Below are 20812 nucleotides of genomic sequence, written 5' to 3'. Positions count from 1 at the left end.
CCGACCACCCTACAGAGGAGAGCAGTCTGTGTCCACTCTGCATAAACATAGCGGACACAAACCTGTCATCTGCCTGCTCAGTGGGAATCAGCTGACAGGTTCCCTGCTAAGCAGGTGGACTCCAAAAGAGCACACCCCATGTGGAAGAGGCCTAAAGCAGTTATCTCCAAACTTTCTAAACAAAGGGCCAGTATACCGTCCTTTAAACTTTTAGAGGGGCTGGACTGCGGCCAGTGGGAGAAGAAAGTGCCCCAGTGTCAGTGGGAGTATACAATTTGTCAGGCTTGGTAGTCAGTAGTAGGGGTAAAAACAGTTAAATAATGCTTTGGTCAGTAGGATGAGGAATAGTTCCACATTGTTGGTGTTGGTGGGATGAATAGTTACCTCTCAGTGGGAGAAATATTGCCCCATTGTTGGTGTCGGTTGGAAGAATAGTGCCTGACTCATTGGTGTCTAAGTACTGCCTATTGCTCCTTCCCTGGCAGCTACATTAATGGTTATGTAGAAAAGAGATAGGTGGTTGGAGCTGTGCCAGCACAGACAGTAATTGGATACTCCCAGAAGAGAAAAGGACTATGATGTGCAAGGAAAGAGTAGGCTGTGCTGGAGAACTGACTGTACCTGCAGAAGAAGTAAAATATTCCAGCTAGTTCAAAGGCTCATTACAAGCTACTTGAATTCCAGTTTACATCTAACTAAACTTAAAATTGTCTCCTCCCACCTCCTAACACCTATGCTAACCAACCTGTTTAATAAATATGTATAATACATATACACACTGTGATATGCAGTAAAAAGAAATAGCCCTGGGTGCACTTTCTAAACTACAGGCTTTAGAAGCCTGGGCAGTGACCAGATAGCTATTACAGCCAACAGTGAGAAGATGGAAAGTAACAAATGTTATTGTTCACAAAATAAATCCTGCCCGGGGTAAACAAAGGAAATGAGAGATACAATATGTTCACGCAGGTAAAGGAACCAACCACAAATGGATACAGATAGAGGCAAAAACAAATATCCAGTGGTATAGCAGTTTCTAAAAATGATAGATCCTTAGACAACCTTTCTTGTGTGCTTGAGGAACCATCTGGAGAGATTAAAAAATAAAAAGGAGAATGGCGCCACAGGATCATAGTGTAAATAACTTTTTATTAGGGATAAAAAGGCATGATTTATTGCACTCACAAAAGGAGGAGAAAATGGAGCATATCAGATCACGAAGATCGGTCTCAGCAGAGGTGGATGGAGCAGAACCTCAGTAGAAAGGATTCCCACCACTGAGACCAAGGAGACGCTGTCCATGCCAGCTCCTGAGCAGTGGCTGTCGCTGGATCACCGCTCTGTGATTCTCCACTTGTGCTGATGCAAAGGACCATGGGATCACCCCCCCATTAGTCTCCGGATGAAGGTGACCTGGTAGTATCCTGAAACGCATATTCCATGATCCTTTGCTTTGGCACAAGAAGAGAACAGTGATTCAGTGACGGGCGCTGCTCAGATGCCCAGCACAGGCAGCGTCTCCTTGGTCTCAGCGATGGGATTCCTTCCTCCAGCCATGTCTGCCGAGACTGAACTTCATGATCTGGTATGCTCCAGTTTCTCCTCCTTTTTGTGAGTGCAATTCATTATAATGCCTTTTAGCTTTTGTCTGGTGGTATAACATGTGCATGATGAGATTTTTTTGCGGCTGAAGCTCCTTTTCCATTTTACAATACAATGGTCTCCTGGGTAATAACAAGGTCTCAGAAGACACAGCATCACTGCACTGGATAGGAGGTTTAGGTATAACAGCCTTTCTTAATCTTTTTTGCCAAGAATAACCCTTAAGATAATCTTAAGGTCTCGGGTAACCTTTGCTAAAACCAAATCATTGGTGGTAAGTGGAAGGAATTCCCCTTACAATGGTCGTCAAAATGTCACCATTACAGACAGCTAATAAGATTGATGGCTCTGCCAGGTGGTATTGGCCTTGTAGCTTTGCAGGCATGGACGTTCAATCAGCCACAGTTCAAGAAAACCTTAGCAAAATCTAAAACTGAAAACCCCTAAAGTTCCAGGTAACCCTGGTTGAGAATGGCTGGTGTAGAGTGTGCACAAAGAGATGCTTTGTGGCTAAAACCCACTTCATTTACATTACAGTGCTCTCCTTGAGAGGAAATAGCAAGGTCTCTGCACACACACTGTTTAGTGGTGCTGGGCAGGAAATCTGTGTTGAGTGTGCACTATGCGATCCTTTGTGGCTGAAGTCCACTCTTCATTTATGCAAACATGCTCTACAGAAAAGTAATAGCAAGGCTTATAAACCACACATCATCACTTTGGTAGCACCAGTTACTGAGCTAATGCTGTAAAAGACACACATGTAGACACGTAGGTGACCCAGTTTTGGTTGAGAAAACTGCTTTTTTTTAAAGAAATGTTTAAATGTAGGTGTTACTGGTTCTTATCAGACAGTTAAAGTGGTTTCAAATCTCACACATGAAATATGAACAAGGCATATCCCTCTATAGTGTGTACTTGTCTCAATAGCACTAAGTGTTGTTTCTCTCTGCTGCTTTGTTCCTCTACCATCAGCATCAATCACTTGTGACAAGTTTTCCTGTCACCATGAGAAAAACTGGTGGCAGGGGAGGGATCTCCAGCTGATTGGCAGCCTCAGCTCTGTCCCTGTGTGCTGTGTGACTGGGGTTGTGTCCCTTCCTTCCAATCAGTTCTCAGAGCTCTCTTCACTGAGCCCTGCAGATCGTAACTTCAGCTCTCCGCCCCCTTTTTTCTGAACTCTTATTAGCGTTTTCTACAGCACATTTGATTTCAGAAGATCATTAAAATTGTCCTCTCTGAGCCATGCTCACTTCTTAGGTGGTTTTGAGTAAACAATTTTATAGAAAAGATGCATAAAACATGTGGTCATGATACAGTGGAGAAAATAATAATTTGATCCCCTGCAGATTTTGTAAGTTTGCCCACTTACAAAGAAATGAAGGGTGTCTAATTTTTATCATAGGTATATTTTATATGATAGAGACAGAATGTCCACCAAAAAAACTGAAAAAATACACGATATAAATGTTATAAATTGAGTTGCAGTTCAGTGAGTAAAAGAAGTATTTGGTCCCCAAGCAAACATGACTTAGTACTCGGTGGAGAAACCCTTGTTAGCGAGCACAGAGGTAAGACGTTTCTTGTAGTTAGTAACCAGGTTTGCACACCTCTCAGGAGGTTGGTCCACTCTTTTACAGATCTTCTCTAAATCTTTAAGGTCTCTTGACTGTCACTTGGCAACTCGAAGTTTAAGCCCCCTCCACATCTTCTCTATAAGATTATGGTCTGGAGGCTAGTCCACTCCACGATCTTAATGTGATTCTTCTCGAGCCACACATTTGTTGCCTTTCCAGTATGTTTTAGGTCATTGTCATGCTAGAAGACTCATCCATGACCTATCTTCAGTATTCTGGCTGAAGGAAGAAGGTTCTCATCCAGGATATTACAATACGGGGCCCCTCATTGCGGCAAAGTCAGCTTGTATCTTTAGCAGAGAAACAGCCCCAAAGCATTATGTTTCCACCTCCGTGCTTGACTGTAGGAATGGTGTTCTTAGGGTCATAGTCTGCATTTTTCTTTTTACAAACACGGTGCTCCAAGTTAATGTCAAAGAGCTAAATTTTGGTCTCATCTGATCACACTAATTTCTCCTAATGCTACTCTGAATCATTTAGATGTTCATTGGCAAGTTTCAGATGGGCCTGTATATGTGCCTTCTTGAGAAGGAGGACTTGCCATGTTTGGAGATAGAAAAATGCTGACTATGACCCTAAGAACACCATCCTTACAGTCAAACAAGGCGATGGAAACATGCTTTGGGGCTGTTTCTATGCTAAAGGTACAGGCTGACTTTGAGGCATTGAGCGGCCATGTATTGTAAAATCTTGAAAATGGGTCGTGGATAGGTCTTCCAGCATGACAATGACCCAAAACGGTACCGCTAAGGCAGCAAAGGAGTGGCTCAAGTGGAAGCGCATAAAGGTCATGGAGTGGCCTAGCCAGTCTCCAGACCTTAATCCTATAGAAAATTTATGGAGGGAGCTGAAACTTCGAGTTGCCAAGCGCCAGCCAAGAAACCTTAAGGATTTATAGAAGATCTGTAAAGAAGAGAGGACCAAAATCTCTCCTGAGATGTGTGTAATCCTGGTAACAAACTACAAGAAACGTCTTACCTCTGTGCTTGCCCACAAGGGTTTCTCCACCAAGTACTAAGTGATGTTTTGCTTGGGGATCAAATACTACTTTTACTCACTGAACTGCAACTCAATTTATAACATTTGAATCATGTGCTTTTTCTGGATTTTTGGTTGATATTCTGTCGCCATAAGTTAAAATACACCTATGATAAAAAATTATAGACCCTTCATTTCTTAAGTGGGTAAACTTACAAAATCTGTAAGGGATCAAATAAATATTTTCCCCACTGTATTAAAGTGTATGTTCAGCCAAAACTTATTTCTGCATTGATGTGCTGCAGTTTTCCTGCAGTGTACCCACTGGTTTTGTGTGGGTTACCTGTGATTTGCTATAGGCTTCTATTGCATCGGGCAGTTTTGGTGCGTTTTTTGAAAGCGCACCAAATGTTCTTCCTGCAGGATCTTCCTAGACGCTACCAAAAACATCATTACTTTTAGATGTTGGAGAGTTATCTCACTTTCTGTCTGGTGAAACTTCTGTCACTTGGATAGTAAAGCCCCGAACACGTGAGCCAAATGCCAGGCGACAGCGGCAGGTTTGGATGAGCACGCTGGAAAACCAGCAGCCGACCATTTTCCAATCGGCACTCTCAGCCAATGACTGAGAGCACTGATCGGAGTGTTTTGGCGGGGGGGGGGGGCATCCCCTGTCAGAACACAACAGCTCAGCAGGGGAGATCGCTCTAAACGGAACTGAGGTTTTTTTTTTTTATTTGTTCAACCTGCTTGGTGTGAATGGGAAAAAACTCATAGTGTGTACGCGGCTTAAGAGGAAATCTCGCTAATGGAGCTTTAGATACCAGTAAAAAACCAATAGGGGTCCCATACCTCCTTACTTTGTGCAAAACTACGTTTTGGCTGGACCCATTAAAGCTGAGGTCCATGCAGATATATATTTAAACTTTTCTTCAATCGTGTAATAAAGGTAGAATTATGGTCTCCCATTGAAATCTGGGCTGCAGCTCTTAATTATAGGCGCACCTGCACTTTGTTTTCTCTTAGTCCCTTCGCAAAGTCCCACAAATACCTGTTGATCCTGCTAGTGAAGTCCACCTAATGCAGCTTCCTGTGATGGAGTGGCAACAATGCTGCAGTGCTCCTGAATTCAGATCAGAGTTGTCACTCTCATGTAGGCTGTGCCTGCTTGTACTACAGTGGGATGAAAAAATTATAAACTTTGTCACTGCTGATTTCACAAGTCTCCAGCTTGTCAATCAGCACCTAACCATACCCAGTCCTTCCCACTGCTTTCTGGATTGGCAGCGCTGCCTTTATTGCTGAAACCCTCCCACTGTGACCTGCAGTGCCTGGGATAGGGAGTAAGTGGGACACAAATGAAGGCGGATTCAGCTCAGTCAAGGAAAGGGAGTTTTTTGTTTATTCGAGGCTTGTGCATTGTATAGTATCTGGATTTGGTACTCGTTTAGACTGTCAGACAGCATTCTTTAGTTTTAGTTAATTTGAGTCTATTGCTAGTATAACTGCCTGAAAACTGTATTTATATTATCTTTCCACTAATCATGCACAACAGAATAACGTATATCTAAACTCAAAAACGAAAAAGTAATATTTTACAGCTCACCAGTACTTATATGTACTAGCTGCATTTTTTCTAAGGCTTTTTTTTGTATTTTTAGTTGGCGATTCTTCCTGTAACTTACATCCTGTCCAAGAGTGACAATGCTTACCCGCTTTATCAGGACAACAGAAACCTCCTCATTTCCTCTTACCTATAATATAGAGGGATGTGGTTCTCTAGTCTCCAGACTGACTGGAATGCAGCCCAGAAAGTTAGAAAATGAGTAGATTTCTAGCATAATTATTTGATTGTACTTGTTGAACAGATTTGGAGATTATCATAAATGCAATGCACATTTTAGACAAATTACAGAAGAAAAACACCAATCTTGGAACAGAATAAATAATATATTGGCAGATAAAATATGTACATATTAATGTATTACAAGACTTTATTTATTTGTTTACTAGTTCCACTTTTTTTTTTTAATTATTATTTTAATTATAATTATTTTATTAAATTGGTAAAAATGTCACAACCTCTGCTTCGCTTTAGGCTTATGGCTGCATAATTGATTAGGTCAGGGGTAGAGCTTTAACTTCACCACTCCAGCTACATATCCCATTATGCCTCTAGGAGTCATGTCTGAGGCTGTCAGTCTTTCAGTGCCTCATGGGACATGTAGTTCCACAACATCTGGAGGGCCAAGATTGCCTACACCTGGATTAACCAGGCATGTACTTACAAATTGTGGAGAAACTAGCATAGAAATCATGAGGGACCATGTCAGTCGAAAAATGATTCCAGATTAAGTTTCACTGTATCAGAAGAGGTATCATACAAACCTTTTCAGCCCTAGTCTGAACCTCCCCTCCATTCTAGCTCTGTAGCCTTCGTCAGGATCTTTAGCTTTTGACACTTCTGGGAATGTTAGACGCCTGCTTCCTTTGCTGTGTGCTGTGGTTTCATCCTCTGACCCCTACATGACTACAGAACATAGGAGTGACATAGGGGGTCAGAGACTGGAGCCACAACATGTGGTGGGGACACAGGCACCTGACACTCCCGACAAAAGCTAGAGCACCATTGGAGGGAGCGTACGAGACCAGGCTGCCAGGAAAGTGAGTATAATCCATTTTCTTCTGAGGAGATCTTTGCTGGAATTTTTTCTTTTAATGACGGCCAGGATTTGCTTTAGGGTCCATGCACATGGGTGGTTTGGCTCATATTGCATAAAAACTGGGCATTGGTTTAAGGGAGGCACAAGTGTATGATGCATCAATAACAAATCGATGACAGGCTGAAATATGCGGTGCCTGAACAATGTTCCGAGCAGGGTGGATTTGATTTAATCACTAGTGAAAAGGCTTTGCGTTTACTTTTAAATCCTAATTTTTAAAGAGCAACTTTCATCTCTGTCCCACAGCGGCTTCTCCTTTGACCCGCTGTTGACGCACCGACAGTCCCATTCACTTTATTGTGACGGCCGGTGATGCGGCAGTGACACAACATGGTGAGGGACGTGGCAGCAGCACGTGAGGGGATGCCCACTAACAGGCGCTGCCATGATGGATCTAAAATGACAGGTGCTCTTTAAATGTGAGGACTCATTCTTGCTGGTAGTTAGTGTGAAATCGTTAGAATGCATCAATGCAGTGCATGTTATCTCAGCTTGCAGAGATTGGATTCTTTGAATGAGTTTACCAAAAATGTAAATATGGCAGAATATACAGCCTCATGCTACATAACTAAGCTCCATTTCATGCTGAATAAACTAAATTATTCATGTATCTTAAATAGAAAACTATCTTTAGATAGATTTTTACTCCAAAAGCATTTGATTAAAATAAATTTGATTTAAATAACAAAATCTGAGATATATATATAATTTTTTTTTTTCCCTCTCCCCCCTGGTTCTGACCAGTATTCACAGAATTGCTGTATAAAGAGCATACGTCCCCAAATTCATAAAGCCTAAATATGAGTACCACTTGGAACAGCGTCCAGCAATGTACAGCTGCTGCATACTTCAATCTGTCATTGAGTTTGACAGACTGCTTGCAGTGGGTTGTATACTGTGCCTCCTGGGCACCCAAAATTGCCACACAAAAAAAATCTGTGCGGGCCAAACCACCCGTAAGGTAATAGAGCCATATTAGACTCCACTGTTTTAGAAGCTAACATTTCCTATGTAAGATATACATAACTGTGTACATAGAATTTGCTTATGATTCCATCAGTAGTATGAATATATTTTTATATTTGGATATATTTTGTGTTAATATTTTGCCATTTCCTTCCTACATGAATACTGCACAGTGTCCTTTTTATTGTATTTTATTTTAAATGCTTTTTTTTTTTTTAATCCCAATAAAGCAGAAGTTTATTTTCTTCATAAATGTCAAGTGTATAGTCTACATATTATTCTGTTATTACCCAAGTTCATCTTGTAAACCGCATAACTGCCGAGTTTGTAATATCCATTACGCACCTTTCTATGAAACTGTACAAATCACGCGCACACCTGAGTGTAGCCATTCGTTGTCTCAGGTTTTTATGATCTACTCGTGGCCCTCAGACGAACCATAGCGTGCAAGTGATGGGTACGGTCGAAGTAGTATGATCTTGTATTTGCAAAATCATTTAAGTTGTTACTATCTATGTAAATGTTTGTTTTTGCTTTTTTTTCCCCCCGAAGCAGAATAATGCAGTTTGTTATAATAAATGTGGGTTTTGTATTACTTTTGGTCTTTTTTTTTTGTCTTGTGGTCGATCAAAGTTCTTCTGTTTTATTCTACACATATATTATACAGTAGTACTATGTAGGAGGGCAAGAAATGTGGGCATACCAGTCTAGGGTGATATATAGGCACTTTTTTACTGCAAGTACCGGCTCGGCTCCACTCGGCCCTGCTTGGCTCGGTTTGGTTTTCCACTGCATGGTACGGTGGTGGAACGGTTCGGTGCGGTTTGGTACGGTTTGCTTTTCCACTAATAAGTGGGTGGGATAACAACGATTCTCTGACCAATCGGTGGCTAGTAGTGACAAACAGTCAAGGCTGCATGCAAAGGATTGTGGGATATGGTACCGGTAAGGCCCTCTGGGAACCACAACCGAGGTGGTACTGTTTAAGCGAGCCATACCGTTCGGTTCCATGTAGTGGAAAAGCGCCGTACCGAACCGTTCCAACACCGTACCATGCGGTACCATGCAGTGGAAAAGCGCAAAAGAGAGCAGAACCGTTCGATTCCATGCAGTGGAAAAGCGCCAATATGACATTTGATAACACTATACTGGAAGATTATGCTGTTGGAAACTCAGATGTGGCAAGTTCAAGAGGAACTTCACTCTCTCAATCAGCTTTGACTATTTTTAATCCTTATGCTGCTAGCATTTGTAAATGGATAGGAAAATATATCATGTTTACTTGTTTTAAACTTATTTTTAACCTTTCTTTAGTTACTTCCTTGTTTCCATAAGAGAGGGGAAGGGAGGGAGGCAGCGAGACCTCTCTGGTGTAGTAAGTTCCAACAAGGTTTAACCACTTGCCCACCGGCTGTAGTACATATACTGCGGCAGGTCAGCTCTATAGCGCAAAACAACATACCTGTACGTCATTTAGCGCAATAGCCAGCAGAGGCACGCGTGCCGATTGGCTACAGGGGGAGCCAATCAGTGAGTTCGGCGTACGTCATGTCCGCCGACCCTGTTCGATCGCTCCCCAGAGAGACAGAATGGTGGTCTGCCAATGTAAACAAGGCAGACCGCCGTTCTGTTAGAGATGGACACAGGGATCTTGTGTTCCTGCTATTTAGGAACATGGATCTCTGCATGAGTCAATCCCCCACACAGTAAGCACCCCCTAGGGACACACTAAACCCTTGGATCACCCCTGGTGTTACCCCTTACCTGACAGTGTCATTAGAACAGTGACTGCATATTTTTTAGCACTGATTACTGTAGTAATGTCACTGGTTCCCTCAAAAGTGTCAGGTGTCTGATCGCTCCGCCGCAATGTCGCAGTTCCGCTAAAAATTGCTGATCGCAGCCATTACTAGTAAAAAAAAAAAAATGCCATAAATCTATCCCCTAGTTTGTAGATTTGATAACTTTTTTGCGCAAACCAATCAATATACACCTATTGGGATTTTTTTTTTTTACCAATACCAGCAATGAAAAATAATCCATTGAATAAGCAAAGACAATAATAGAGACCAATGCAGCTGGATGGATGGATGAAAGGCTGCTGCAGGCACTAAGTCTGGATATCTGTGTCGCAGACTGTTGGTAGGGTAATGGCTCTGACAGCCCAGCATGCATGTGTAATGCCGTTGCTTTCTCGTTCCCAGTACCAATGGATGGTAATCTCCACCTGGAGTCCAGGGTCACAGGACACATTTCGAGGGACCTTCCTCAGTGGCAGAAGAGGAAGGTTTCTTGAAACATGGTCTATGACTATGGTCTCCAGGTGGACATTACCATCCATTGGCACTGGGAACGAGGAAACCGTGGCATTACATATGCTTGCTGGGCTGTCCAAGCCATTTCCCTACCAACAGTCTGCAACACATACAGTATATCCGAACTTTGTGCCTGCAGCAGCCTTTCAGCCATCCATCCAGCTGCATTGGTCTCTATTATTTTCATTGTCTTTGCTTATTCAGTGGGTCGTTTTTCTTTGCTGGGCAGACAGAGCAATTTCCCTACCAACAGTTAGCGGCACAGAGATCTAGACTTTTTGCCTGCAGCAGCTTATCATCCATTCATCCAGCTAGCTGCATCGGTCTGTATTATTTTTGGTCTGTATTATTGTCTTTGCTTATTCATTGGGTCATCTTTTATCTTCATCATTTATATTTCCCATGAGTGGTTGAGTACTGATAGCCTAGCGCCATCCCTGGCTTTGGGGAAATAATTTTTTATTTTTGGGTTGGCACTTCCTAGTTTCCAAGACTAGGCAAATGATGTCATACTCCCCAGGAGTCTTCGAGAGAGGAGGAATGGCTTTCTCAGCAAAGCACACCCTCTCCTGTTTGCATACCTGAGCTAAGGGCAGGTGGATTCCAGTAAGTAAATGCTACATGAATCATCATCTGCTCTTACTCAAGATGGTCACGGCTAGAAATGCTGCTGCTGCATTCACTGTTCACCAATATTTATTTTGACTATTCTTCTTTACCCACATTGCTATAGAAAGTCTGAGAGAGGCTGTGAGGCCTCATGCACACACACCTTTTTTTTTTTTTCCTCCCCTAGATGCCTGTGCTCCAGGGGAGGAAAAAAGTGCCTAAAGTCGTGTTTTGCCAATGTATTTAGTCAAGCGTTCATTCCATTGGCCAGAATATTAATTTATTCTGGCCATTGAAATAATACTAAACAATAATAATATTCTATTAATAATATTGAAATAATAGTGCTAAACGTGCATTTCAATTGGGCCCGTTTTGGAGCATCCAGTGTTTTTTCATCAAAAAAACATTCTGCCCCTAAATCCACAAGCAATATTTTGTTTTGTTTTTTCCCCCCTGCCTCTAAATGCCTGTAAACACGTATGTGTGCAAAGACTAATAGGCTAATGTCGAGGGGCGTTTAGGCTCAGGTTAACACCTATGTGTTTTGTTGAAACGCACTAAAGTCCATTTACCATGGTTTCCTATGGAACAAATTCACATCTATACTTCTTTCTGTTGCTTCGTTTTTGGAAAGGGCCAGGGACTTTTGCTTTAAACCATGGGTGTCCAACCTTCTGGCTTCTCTGGGCCACATTGAGTGTACAGAAATTCTCTCGGGCCGCATATAAAATATATACTATTAGTTAAGGTATTCAAGTAATAAAACACCGCCGAGCCTTTCTCGTGCTGCTGCCCCCCCAGCACTAATTTAAACACAACTAGTGGATGATCCCCTCCGAGGCTGCCTCTGCCCCCGACTCGACTTCCTTCCTCCCCAGCAAAAAATAAAAATAAAAAATTGTCAGGGGGCAGTGGGCCGCATTGCCTGCGGTTCTGGGCCACATGCGGCCCCCTCGAAACGCGTCAGCCCTCTGCTTCCAGTAAAGATGTTGGACCTCTGCTATGAGGCGGCTTTATGGAATTGATGTGCCTGAATTTCACGAATGTTTGTGAGTAGCTGATTTTAATAATTTTTTATTCAATAAACTCGCTGAGGATAATGCGCTAGGCTGGTGCGCCCTTTCTTTGTTTTGTATTTACAGCGCAGGTTGGACATGCCTGCTTTAAACAAAGAAAAGAAAAAAAAAAGTGTGTTTTTGGTTCAATAGACTTCAATGGAGAAGCTGCAGAAAAGCATGTTGTTTGTATTTGCTGAGATTTGCAAAAAATCGTAAGAACAAGACTGCGCATGCTCAGAAACGAAAGAATACATACAAGACAATTCAACACCAGTGGCGGCCGGTGTGTTGGGGCGCAGGGGCGCTGCCCCCCTTATCCATGCGTCTGGCCCCCTAATCTGCATGCAGGGGCGCCGGACGCATGGAGTTCAATGGGCTTTTTTTTTTTTTGGCATCACCTGATTAGAGCCAGAGGCTCTAATAGGCTGCAGCAAAGGGTGGACCCGGGGCGCAGAGCAGTGCGCCCCGAGCCCACCCATTGTGTGACAATAGCGAATGAAAATTTTCTATTGTCACACGGATCCTCCTCCTGGCCAATCAGGGAGTGGGTCTAATACCTGATTCCTGATTAAATGTGTGAGTGAGGGTGCGCTGATAGTGGTGAGTTAAAGCCACAACCTGTATTCAGTGCCTGAATAAAATAAATATAATAGTGGTGTGATGGGTAGGTGCGCTAAAACAATATCCAAAAATGATACAATTGCACTTGGATATATGTGGAAGGTGTTCAGTATTTAAACAACTTAATTGTAACAAAATTAAAAGCATTTGAATGGTGCTCAACAACAAAGCAATATGTCCAAAGCATAATTCTTTAAAGTGTCCATAAATGATGAATCAATCAAGTGCTCAAACAAATTGGAATAAAGAAAAAATCTTCAACTTCAGTGTAGTGAACACCCACCACCAGGTGAAATTTCTCCTTACCAGACAGAAAAGTAAGATGTGCACAACTTAGCATATGTGTAGATCACTGCAACCGTGCATGCTGCCAAAATCCACGTGAACCACCCAAAATGGTCCCTTACCGGATAAATGAACAGAATACGCCTGTAGATATACTCAGAATCCCCTTCCACTTCCTCCGTATGTATCTCTACACGGGAGTGCCTTTACAATCAGCTGATGGAAAGCGTTGTAGTTCCAAAAGTACCCACTGCTTGCTCCTCCGCTCTGAACCTATAGCTAGGCAGGTGTATGACCAATGGGCCAACAGCCTCCAGGCGTGGGGTGTAGGAAATAAGCCGCAATAGTGTGATAACTTCTAAAACCAATTTATTTACGCAGTAATACACTTACAGTTAAGTAGTTCAATCGAGCATATAGTGTTGTTCCAGAATTTCTAAAGGTAGGCTCAGGTCCGGCTGCAGCGTGGGTCCTGAGCGGTCGTTCGTGACGGTAACGCCTCCTCTCTGACGCACTCTGATCTCTGCATTGAAGGGGGCATGTACGCTGGTCACTGCATTGAAGGGGGCATGTACGCTGGTCACTGCATTCAAGGGGGTATGTACGCTGGTCACTGCATTGAAGGGGGCATGTACGCTGGTCACTGCATTGAAAGGGGGCACGCTGGTCACTGTGCATTGAAAGGGGGCACGCTGGTCTCTCTGCATTGAAAGGGGGCACGCTGGTCTCTCTGCATTGAAAGGGGGCACGCTGGTCTCTCTGCATTGAAAGGGGGCACGCTGGTCTCTCTGATTTGAAAGGGGGCACGCTGGTCTCTCTGCATTGAAAGGTGGCACGCTGGTCTCTCTGCATTGAAAGGGGGCGTGGCCCGAAAATGGACGGGTGAAGCTACACGCTCCCTGAGCTCCGTCTCCTAACTCACCCGGCCCAGCTACGAAATTAGCGCCAATACAGAGGGATGCGAGCGGCCAAGAAGCGGGGAAACAAGAGCGCTCACAAGACCGCAGGAGCCGCCAGCAGACCGGTAACCAGAGTAGAAATCAAGCACTTTTTTACCCAGTCCCTGGCTCCAATGCAGAATCCTGCAGCAGAGGAATCACGTAGGATCGACACAGCTGACAAGACAGATACACTTCAAAACACAGATTTACCTGAGGTGCGGTCCAACTCCACTCCACCTAAAGAGTCTATGGTGTCCGAGGCTACCACAGCCGTACCCCCTCACATCCCTCCACTTTCCACACAACAGATGGAACAACACAGCAGCCCACTGACCCTCAGAGCAGATGCAGAGGCAGACCTTGAGGAGATGGTGCACCGTATAGGAAGGACATACTGTCGGTTAGAGCAGAGATCGGGGCCATAAATGAGAGGGTCTCTGCTGAAGAATCGGCCACACAGGCAATGGAACAGAGACTAAGTGCCCTGGAATTGCAACAGGCATCCCAACAGGCAAACTCCATTGCCCTTCAATTGCGGGTGGAAGATATGGAGGACAGAGGGAGGCGAAACAACGTCCGCCTGCGAGGTCTCCCAGAAGCAACGACCACAGAGGATTTAATTGCTACAGTGACTAACATCTTGACTAAACTTCTGGGAAACACACTACCACCTAACTTGGAATTCGACAGGATCAACCGTGTCCTGGGCCGCAGATCGGAGGACCCAAGCAGACCCAGGGATGTGCTCATTTGGCTTCTTAGATTTCAGCATAGAGAGATGGTCATCCGGAAAGCATGGGACATGGGCCCGATGGACATTGATGGAGCCCAAATTAAAATACTCCCGGACATCTCTAGAGCCACTCTTTTCCATCAAGCCCTACTGCGACCCCTGCTGGACCTAGCGAAGCAACTGGGGTTCACCTACCGGTGGGGTTTCCCGCTTTATGTCTCATTCCGCAAGGCGGCTGCCTCCTTTACCCTTCGCTCCAGGGACGACTTGAAGGCTTGCTTTACTTTCCTGGATGCCTCCCCGATTGACGTCCCAGACTGGCTCCAACTTCTCCCACACCTAGCAGCCCGCCGACAGCTGCCAACGACAGGGAGACCCAAGCTGCACAACATGCAACCCAGAGTACATCCCATTAATGACCCACAGGAGAACAGAACGGCCACCGCAAGTGAGTAACTAATGCAGTCTTGCTACACACCTCACTTAACTCCCTCCTGTTGTGGTCCTCCCTTGCCGTGACTCTGCGATCCTGCGGCCCGAGACGAGTATAATAGGTGTACACCTGCAAGTATGGGATAAGGCTATCTTTTTGTTTCTGCCCCCTTGCTATCGCTGTGACTTTTCCAATGAGGAAGTATCTCCCGTCTGGCTCTTTGTACCCTCTGGGGGTGCAAGTTGACTGCCCCCCACCCTTGCTATGGTATGCCCTCTGGAGTAATAAACACAGAGAAGTGTATGTGAAGGATAGGAGGTCACTAACTTTGCTGCTTTGATCGTATCTCTGCTTCCATCCCCCTCCTCTCTACCCCCCCCCCCCCCCACCATTTTGCTGACACAAAGTTATGTTGCTTCCATGCTGGAGAAGAGGGTCATTTTGAGATTCTCATATTTATGGGATAGTGTGTCTGCTCCGTAAATGTTGGCATGTATTACCACATACCTTACAGTTGAATTATCTCATGTTTCTACTACTTGCTATTAAGGAACCCTAAGACAGCAGGGGGTGGATGGATGAGGGTGGGTAGAGGGGGCGACAAGCGGGAAGGGGCAGCTATACCATAGGTTTCCATAGGGGTTTTTTTATTTTTCCATGTCTATGCCTATTAAATTATTTCTTATAGTACAGGTAATTCCCATATGTAAACCTAGGGGGAGAGAACAAGCAGCCCCTGGTGCCTAGCTAGGCAGCCTTTCTAGAGGGGAAAATGGCTCAAACGGGCTATGGCTTTAACGAGCCGCAGCCCGTATTCAGCACATTGGTAACCCCCACTTAAGTTAAGGGCGGCTCGGGGCGCGGACTCTTGCTCATTTGAGCAGGGATATGGCCGACCCGCCACATCAGTGGGATCCCTTGGGGGTCAGAGGGCGAGAGGGTAGGGTTACTTGGGCTATTCGGGATGGGAATGGAGCAGCCGCATGACCTACATAGCAGCGAGGGAGACCACGCGTACTCAGGCTACTTGAGGTCCCTCCTTGATTAAGCTCTCTTATGTGCCCCTGACGATATTGGGGGCAATAGTAGCGAGGCAACTGGGCCCACTCCCTTTAGCTCCCACTTTATGGTTAGGGTTAATTAGGCCAGCATTAAGGGTATAATTGTTAAGAAGTTATGTGGGGTTCTACCACATTTGCACTTTCATTTTTGATATTTTTCCTCTTTTCACTCTGGTGCATTTCTTAAAAGCGCTATATATAAATATGGATTTATGTTGTCATGTATATACCATTTACTGTACATGGGCGTATTTAAGCAATCAGCTGGACTGGGTGGGTGGGGACCGTTCCCAATCCATCCACCTCCCCCCTTAGACCAGCGCACTTTTTTTGGAGGATTAACCTCAGTGCGCATTTCGCAGGGTTCCTGTGTATATAGTTTTTTCCCCATTGACAGGGGTAGTTTTTTCTTCTTTTTTTTTTTTTCTTTTTTTTTTGTGTTGGTTTCTGGGTTTGCTTTTTTTTTTTTTTTTTCTCTTTTTCTCGCAGCGGCTTCATGGACACACTGAAGATTCTGTCCCTAAATACAAAGGGGCTCAATGCCCCTGAAAAACGTAGGCTATTGCTTAACGATCTTAGACATCGCAGGGTGGACATAGCCTTTATTCAGGAGACTCACTTTAGGGATGACCGACTACCGGTTCTGAGAAACCGTTACTTTCCATTGACATATCACTCTACTAGTAGGACAGCAAGATCCAGGGGTGTGTCTATATTGGTCTCTGCAGGGGTGCCGTGGATATTAATCCAGACTTGCAGGGATAAACAGGGTCGCTTTCTGTTCCTCAAGGGCAAGGTGGGAGATGTCGTGGTTACCCTCGCTACACTGTATGCACCCAATGATAAACAGGACCATTTTATCACACGCACTATCAGCTTTTTCAGAAGGGATATTGATTGCTGGAGGTGACTTCAACATATCCTTGATTCCTGCAGCAGATACGTCGGCAGGGCGTTCCTCGGCCCCCCCCCTGTATGTATACAGGCTATACATAACTCCCAATTGGTGGACATATGGCGCCTGCAGCATTTGGGAGAAAGGGACTACACGTTTTATTCTCACCCTCATAGATCCTATTCAAGAATTGATTTTTTCCTGATCCCACACCGCCACCTGCACGCAGTTAAGATGACTGGTATAGACTCCATCATGTATTCGGATCACGCAGCTACTACCCTAAGCTATGCCCTCTCTGAGGCCACCTCTTTGGGCACCAGGTTCTGGTGACTCAGGGCCGGCCTTAGGTGTTCAGGCGCCCTGTGCGAGCTAATCCTGTGGCGCCCCCCCGCACGCATTTTCTTGCACCTTTTTTGCACTTTATTTGACTTTTCTTTTTTATGATCACTAATAACTTAGCCCCCCTTACATCAGAGACCCCCCACACATCAGAGACCCCCCACACAAAGTCCCCCTTAATTTAAAGCCCCCCTACATCAGAGAGCCCCCACACAGAGCCCCCCTCACATCAGAGACCCCCACACAGAGCCCCGCTCACATCAGAGACCCCCTCACATCAGAGACCCACCTCACATCAGAGACCCCCACACAAAGCCCCCCTCACATCAGAGACCCCCCACACAGAGCCCCCCTCACATCAGAGACCCCCCACACAAAGCCCCCCTCACATCTGTGACCCCACACACAGAGCCCCCTTACATCAGAGACCCCCACACAAAGCCCCCCTCACATCAGAGACCTCCCACACAAATCCCCCCTCACATCAGAGACCCCCACACAAAGCCCCCCTCACATCAGAGACCCCCCACACAAAACCCCCCTCACATCAGAGACCCCACACACAGAGCCCCCTTTCATCAGAGACCCCCCCACACAAAGCCCCCCTTACATCAGAGACCTCCCCACACAGAGCCCCCTCCCATCAGAGACCCCCCCACACAAATCCCCCCTCACATCAGAGACCCCCACAGCTCGCCTCAGACTGTCAGCAGCAGTAGGTGAGGTGACTGAGGCACAGTGGGAGGTAAGCGGCGGGCGCGGCCGCCGCTGTGCCTGATCTTCTGCGAGCTGTGATGGCCGCACGGCGCCCTTGTTGCCCATGGCGCCCTGTGCGGCCGCACGGCTCGCACACCCCTAAGGCCGGCCCTGTGGCGACTCAATGAGAATCTGCTACAGTCTCCGACGGTCACAGAGGAGGTCCTCAAAGAATTGACTGCCTATTTCGCCATTAATGAGATGCCGGAATGCGATAGGGGCGTCGTGTGGGAAGCGCATAAGGCGGTAATCAGGGGGATTCTAATTAAAAATGGAGCCCGGATTAAGAAAATGAGATGTGAGACCCTGAACTCCCTTCTAACTAAAATCCATGACTTAGAACTAGCTCATAAAAGACGTCAAAGCACGGGCACAGAACAGGAGCTATTCTTGTTACGTAAACAAGTTACCAATCTTTTATATTCTAAAGCGTGGGCAAACCTGCAGAGGTGCCGCCAGCACTCGTATATCTCGGGAAATAAATGCGGAAAGCTACTAGCACGGGCAGTGCGGTAGCAGAGGAGGGCAGCCTATATCCCCCATATACTCTCGCCATCAGGACAGAAGATGTCTCTTCCACAACATATCACACGGACTTTCCGTGATTTTTTTGCATCTTTATACGACCTGCCAGACAGTAATGCACCAACATCACAAATGGATGAATACATTATGACAGCTGAGCTACCGGTACTTCCGGTTGAAGTTCAGCAAGAGCTCGAGACACAAATATCTCTAGAGGAACTTAGTGCTGCATTAAATACTCTCAAGGTAGACACAGCTCCTGGCCCTGATGGCTTTACGGCACATTATTACCGGAAATTTTTTCCTGTATTAGGCCCTCATAGGGTCAGTCTTCGTAATGGCCTGGGATCTAGTACTTCTCTACACCGTGACACCCTGAAGGCGCACATTTCCCTCATTCCAAAAGACGGTAAGGACTTGGCAGCTTGCGGCAGCTACCGTCCCATATCACTTTTAAACACCGACTTGAAAATTTTCACTAAACTGTTGGCATCACGACTCTCACCCCATCTGGAATCACTGATCCATCTAGACCAAGTGGGATTTATCCCAAAGAGGGAGGCAAGAGATAACACCATCAAAGTGCTAAACCTGGTTCACATTGCGTCGAAAACCGCCACGCCTAGCATCTGCCTTAGCACCGATGCTGAAAAGGCATTCGACCGGGTCGACTGGCGGTTCATGTTCTCGGTCCTACGCCATATCGGATTAGGGGCAAACATGATCTCGTGGATCTCCCAGGTTTACTCTGACCCCTCTGCACAAGTGAAGGCCAACAGGCTCCTTTCTGACTCTTTCCAGATTTCTAATGGAACGCGTCAGAGTTGCCCGTTGTCTCCTTTGCTTTTCGTGCTATCCCTGGAGCCCTTCCTACGTAAAGTACGTCTCAACCCAGACATTTTGGGGATACTTGTGGAGAATGCTGAGTATAAGGTCTCAGCATATGCTGATGACCTATTATTCTCGCTGACCAAACCAACGATCTCCACCCCAAATCTTCTACGTGAATTCGATATTTATGGTAGACTATCTAATCTGAAAAGAAATTACAACAAATCTGAAGCTATGGGGATCGGCATAACATCAAGCTTGCTTTCCCACCTTAAGTCCACCTTACCGTTTCGATGGACCGACATAGCCCTCCAATACCTGGGCATTCATATACCCCCGGATTTATCTGCAACCTATATGGTTAATTTCCCTCCCTTACTGGCTCGCATCAGTCTGCTGTTGAAAGGGTGGCAACAGGGGATATACTCATGGTTTGGGAGATGCAATCTGTTAAAGATGTGCATACTCCCGAAGTTGCTTTACCTATTCCAGACATTACCCATTGCCATCCCTTCCTCTTTCTTTAAAAGAGTACACTCCTTATTTATGCGATTTATCTGGGCCAATAAAAATCCCGTATCTCCCGTGCTCAGTTGTCCTGGCCCAAATCAAAAGGAGGCTTAGCCCTCCTGGACGTTCTTAAATACTACCAGGCAACTCACTTGGGCAGAATTATTGATTGGAGACTTCACTCTAGTTTCAAGTTATGGGCATACATTGAACAATCACAGTCAGAGGTAGATCTGGGAGGTGCACCGTGCTGCTACAACTATTTACCCCAAGACCTTGTGCGACACCCCACAATCGGTCCAACACTGAGGGTTCTGTCCTCATTAATAAAACGTTCATCGTTAACATCAGTTGACTCGCCCCTGATCCCGGTTTTGGGCAACCCAGCTTTCCCTCCTGGGATATCAGACCGTTCCCTACGAGACTTGAAAAAAATGGGATATCTACAGGCCTCAAATTTTGTGTGCGACGGGCATTGGCCCACCATCGCACGGTTAACTGATATACTGGGTCCCTACCGACTACCTTTTTGGAATGCTATTCAGCTGCACCATTTTCTACGTTCTTTACCAGCTCCAGGATTATTAAGTAGAGATCTAACGTTATTTGAACAGTATTGCGTAGGCAACGGCGCAATGCCGAACCTATTATCCAAGGTCTACCACTTATTGTCTCTACCATCAGAGGGCAAACGCTTGCCCTGCCTGGAAAAATGGGAGAGGGACTTGAATTGTAGATTTACAATGATGCAGGAACGCAATATAATCACATTAGCTCTGAAAACTCCTGTCTGCACCAAGACGCAGGAAATGAATTACAAACTTCTTACGAGATGGTATCGGGTCCCCTCTTTGCTGCATACGTTTTCTTCAAATATTTCAGACCATTGCTGGTTATCCCACTTCTGGGGAGAGGTGTACGCTCTAGCTCAAGAATTTACTGATGGGGAATTCCCGAATAACCCCGCGTTTTTCTTATTACACATCTCCAC

This window comes from Pelophylax lessonae (assembly GCF_965119305.1).
Source record: "Pelophylax lessonae genome assembly, chromosome: 4".
Lineage (NCBI taxonomy): Eukaryota > Metazoa > Chordata > Amphibia > Anura > Ranidae > Pelophylax > Pelophylax lessonae.
Note: the sequence above shows the minus strand (reverse complement) of the source record.